Consider the following 5,788-nt stretch of genomic DNA (forward strand, 5'->3'; position numbering starts at 1 on the left):
ACCGATGAAACTCACCTTCACAAGCTTTCTCGGAAAGTCCCATCATCAGGGTTTAGACTCGTATACAGAATATATCTATATGCCATGACATTTAACAATGCGACCATGATACGTGATGCACTCGTAGCTTCTATGTTCGATTCTTATTTTTCATGAAATTTAATACTTTTTCTTTGTGTGCTTGTTTATTATAAACAAATAATTTATATTTATTGATTGTTTTTGTATAACCATTTCTATGTCGATATATATTTTACTATATAGGTACGTATTTATTATACGAAACTCCAAAATCAAATTTTTAGACCAAGTATTTTTATTATCCATAATTATTGGTATTTATGCATATGTGTTTTCTACTTTTGTATTATTATGATTAACAAATTTATTGTTATCATTAATTTCCTATTTATTTTGTTTTGTATATTTTGATTAATTAGTGATTGAATATATAGTTTTTATTTCATTTAAAATTAGGAACATTGGAATTCCAAATTAGGACCATCCCATCATATTGGCGGAGTTTTAACCGAAACCCCTAACATAGGGAAGTTTACTACGAATTGCGACTTCTCATGCTCCGAATGGACATTCCATCATCGGTATTGATTCCCAAAACAATTGTTATATTTTATATGTTTATAATTTTTACTATATTATATTCTTTTATTTTCTACATGTACCTATATGTATATAATTTGCGTAATTAAATATCTTATTGCTATCACATACTTAACTTATTCTTATTATTTAATTTTTTTTTTATTTTTATCTACCTAACCCCTTTTGATATAATGATCCATTTTGATATTATTTTAGTCCTTACTTAGGCTATTTTCCTGTGACTAAATATTTCTCATACATATATGTGTATTTTTGGACATTCCATTTTCTAAATTAACTTTTTTGAATTTTTTATAACTAACTACGATTTTTTCTTACTTGGTTTTATTTTTCACTACCAAATATTTATTTTTTCTCATATTTTCATTTTCGACTTAGATATGCTATTATTATCTTATACGTTAAATATTCATTATATACATACATATACTAAATCTATTATTTTAAAATTAAATGTTTACCCATCTATTTTTTTTCAATTTTATTTGTTCTTGCTTCTATTACTCTACTTTAAAACATCATATAATTTTTATAATATATTTTAATTTAAATTCAAAAACAAGTTTAAACATTGAATTTCTTTGGGTTATAAGTGCGCAAGCCCTAATAAACACAATTTGTCACGATCTGGAACTCCCTATCGGACCCGTGACAACCGTCACGAGGCCTCGACAGACATTCTCCACCCCGAATACTGTTCGAAACCCCGCAAGGCTCTCGTATCAGCTTTCACACTTCCCCGGTGAGCAATAGTTATCAAATATCATAATTCAAAGGATTACGAGTCATTTCCAAATAAGAACATAACATATTGTTTTCTGGCTCATAGGGGCATTTTCGTCATTTTTTGTTGAAAATCTCAAAACTTGCTAAAAACGTAGTAGGTAAGCAGAAAATATATATTTAGTGATTTAAAAACAAATTAAGTATTTAAAATGTTCATTTGAAGTGAAAATTTGACCATTTGAATATAATAAAATATTCAATAAAATAAACTATTTTCTTGTAAAATAATTTTCATAAAGCTATCGGTACATAATTCTTATAGCGAAAAAGATAATTATATTCATATATACTATAAAGCAAATAATCAAAGCATAAAATTACTTTTACAGTGACACGTGGTCCCACATCTAACCAAAATGCATTGAACGCTGAAAACCTACAGCTTTTACCGATTCAAGTCCAAATGAAGGTCCTTCTCAAAGTTAGCTAACTATGGAATTCCCCGAGCCTGAAATGTGAGAAAATGAGGGTGGTGAGATTATAAAATCCCAGTGAGTAAATAGACACCATCTAAACTATCTAAAGGCGAGTAAATGGAGACGAATTAAAATAAGTCATCATATTGTAATTTCATTACCTTTCAACTCATTTCAACTAAATAAAATCAATCCATATAAATCGAGTAATCAACTTGGCTTATGAATTTCTTAAAACTTTGGCTCGTGCCAAAACTTATACTCGGTGATACCTTGCGTAGGGCATCCAACCGAGTCTGCCAAGGCTATTAAAATTTCGTATACACGTAAAACATATCTTTAGTTTGAAAAACACAGTCATTCCTTGACGTTGGCTGAGTTCTCCTTCACGTGGTGGTTTAGCGTGAAGTGAACCCTAAGCTTTACCCCAGGAGATACCCTACGCGCCTCTCCGTTCGAGGTAAGAATATAATGGAGTTTACCGTGCCCCTCTAATAGGCTGGTCCATGGAACCCCCTCTGCAGTGAATAATTAATATATAATCTACCAATTCAATAAAATTCAATAACATGATATGGCAATTTATCGCAACCTAGCCTCTCAAGGCTGAATACACGGTATAAATAATTCTAACACCAAAATTAGTTTAGCCATTCATGCTCATATATTGTCATAAGCCATTCAATTTAAAACCATAAATTTACAACACAAACAGGCAGTCTCCAATTACTCTATTTTCAAAACCAGTATTCGATTTTCCAGAAAATTTATAAAATCATTTTATAAAATCACAATTTCTCCTAAAACATAGCAATTTACCATTTAAATCCATTTTTCATAAAATCACACAATTGTATAAAACTACTCTAGATAATTAAGATGATAATAAGTTTACTCACAGTTCTAAGAGTCGATGTACTCATAATCCCAGTCTCCAAGTACAATCTCTGTACTATTACTTGTGTACTTTGCTCACCACCTATCCACAATGTACAATACATAATTCACCACATCAATGCTTGACCATTATAAAATCAATTCAGGCTCGGTATATATGCATGAAATGATATACAACTTATCCGACTATTGCTTAAATGCAGTGCTGACCTAATTCAGCCTATTATCTCCAATTTAACTCCAAATCAATTCTTCTCACTTTTTACACTCCAATTATACCTAAATTACCTTAGTGACTGTGAATGAGATTCAATTTATCAGTCCCGTAGCAAATTACGAAAATACCCCTAGTGGGTAAAAATTCATATTTTTGCTTCGAAAATTCCCATTATTTTTCTAAGCTCATAATTCATCATTATTCATCATAATTCCTCAAATAAACATCAAGATCAGCAGCCAATATTCTCCTAGAAAATTTGGCCAATAATGGTAATGGAGGAAAATGAATTCTTTTCTTATTGTTTTGTTTCTAAATACGCTAAACTAACTAAAAACACTAACATAACTTAAAATCAAATTAATCTAACTTCATTCTCTCTCCATACCATTTTGGGCAGCCATGAATTCACCATGAAAACATGAAATCTAACCATGGAAAATATGGCGAAAAGCATGGGAAAGGTAGACCACAAGTCAAAATCAAGAAATTTTACCTTTGATTGCTTGATTCCTTAAAATCCATCAATTTTCCTTTAATTTTCCCACCTAGTGAAATACCCCATACTTTGATATGGTGATAAATAAAGTTGATCGAATGCAAATTGAGGTCAATTAAATGTTTAAAAGTGATAAAAGACGAAAGGAGTAGTTTAGGATAAAATATTTCGCAAGTGAGAAAATAACAATAAAATAATAATAATTTTATTAGAGGAGAATTTGTGAGATAAAAGGCGATTCAGAAGTCAAGTGAGGCATAATAAGGTATTTCATGTACCAAGGAGACAAGATAAAATTTTTAAAATATTAATATTTAGCCGGATGTCGAAATCAGTCATGAAGAAAGATCATATGGTTGATTCAAGTGGGGGAGAAGATGACAAGCCCGACTCTATAAAAATAATTGTCATGACATACATGTGATGGATAGCATGTTTGCATGCTAAGATAGTCCCGAAAAAAATTTACAAAAGTCGGTATTATACCTAGACGTACAACAAAGTTGATTTAAACTTCGAACTAGATCAAATAGATAATTTACGATGAAATTAAGAATTTTAAAGTCCCAGAATGGTTTAATATGGTGATTCGGAGTTTGAGGATCAATTTGGAGTCAAACTGGAATTTTCGCTATCTAGGGGCAAAATGGTCATTTGCCAGCTGGGGACAAAATGGAAATTTTTAGAAAAGATTTTTGGCCCCATTTGACTTATTGGAGTAAGATTTGAAGTTTAGAAGTGAAAAATTTTAATTTCAATATAATTTGGAATAAAAGGGTAAAATGGTAATTTTACCATTCAAAATAGAAAATTTAATTTTTTGAAAGGATTTTGATCAAATTTAATTATTTGGAGTGTGAAATGAGTATGAGGAGTGAAAATTATGCATTATGGAAAATTTTCAATTTTTGGGGTAAAAATGTAATTTTTGAAAAGTTCGGGGGCAAAAGTGTAATTTTAAAAAATTTGCTCCACCAAAACTTTGGAAAAATCTGGAAATTTCACTTAAGACTTGGATAAGTCAAAGGGAATGCATGGTGAAAAAAATAGGACAAGTGGATGGCTAGAAAAAAAAATGAATTAATAAAATATTTAAAATTTGAATAAAATAATATTATTTCATTAAACAATAAAAAGGCATAAAAAAAATCAGCCCACCCATTCTTCTTCTTCAACATTCGGCCAAGCAAGAAACAAGAGAGAGAAAGGAGAAAACAAAACCCTAGAGAGAGAAAATCAAAGAAAAAGTGTGAATTTTCAAGGAAATTAAGTGAAAAAGGTGAGATTTTTTCTATTAAGCTTGAGTTTTCTTATTCCCAAGCATTTCTCTTTATTTTCCATGATTAAATTACATGTTTTCATGATGAATTCAATTCTGAAAAAATGGGTTAGGAGAGAGAAAGTTGTTGGATTTATTTGATTTTAATTTATGTTAGTGTTTTTAGTTAGTTTAGCATATTTAGAAACAAAACAACAAGAAAAGAATTTATTTTCTCCCCCAACCATTAATGGCTGAATTTACCATGTAGTGAGTGAGGATGAGTTTGATTTTATTCTAGGAGAATTGGTTAAGGAATAATGAATTATGAGCCTAGAAAAATAATGGGAATTTTCGGAGCAAAAATACGAATTTTTACCCACTAGGGGTATTTTCGTAATTTTCTGTTGGGACTGATAATTTGCATCACACTGAGGGACATTAAGTTAATTTGGGTGCAATTGAGGTATAGAAACTGAAAAGAATTAAATTGGAGTTTAAACGAACCCGTTAGGAATTTAATCGGGTGATAAGACGAATTAGGCTAATACCGGATTTAGATAGTTACCAGTGCATTTTTGCATTCCATATCATGCATTGGTAGTCCAAATTAGTTTAATTTTGATTTAGTACCAACTTAGTGAAATTCTCGATTTTGTACTGTGTCAAGGTGGTGAGTCCTCCAGTAAAGGCAAGGAAATTGCATCCGAGGACCAGTAGACAGAGTGCTTCGAAAGTCTGCATTCTAGACATAGTGAGTAAACTTATTATCGTCTTAATTATCTATAGTAGTTTTATACAACTGTGTGATTTTATGGAAAATGGGTTTAAATGGTAAATTGCTATGTTTTAGGAGAAATTGTGATTTTATAAAATGATTTTATAAATTTGCTGAAAAATCGAATACTGGTTTTGAAAATAGAGTAATTGGAGACTGTCTGCTTGTGTTGTAAATTTATGGTTTTAAATTGAATGGCTTATGACAATATATGAGCATGAATGGCTAAATTGATTTTGGTGTCAGAATTATTTGTATTGTGTATTCAGCCTTGAGAGGCTAGATTGCGATAAATTGCCATGTCATGCTAGAA

At 30.5% G+C, this 5,788-nt stretch overlaps 1 long non-coding RNA gene across 1 annotated transcript; it reads left to right on the forward strand.

Annotated features, from left to right (window-relative positions):
* The first annotated feature begins 4,595 nt into the window (after positions 1-4,595).
* LOC148763212 (uncharacterized) lies at positions 4,596-5,788 on the forward strand. The gene is made up of 2 exons (XR_016025986.1): positions 4,596-4,718; positions 5,368-5,788. It is a non-coding gene; the product is annotated as an uncharacterized LOC148763212 (long non-coding RNA).

This window comes from Theobroma cacao, chromosome 4 (assembly GCF_053813885.1).
Source record: "Theobroma cacao isolate CCN51 chromosome 4, ASM5381388v1, whole genome shotgun sequence".
Taxonomy (NCBI): Eukaryota; Viridiplantae; Streptophyta; class Magnoliopsida; order Malvales; family Malvaceae; genus Theobroma; species Theobroma cacao.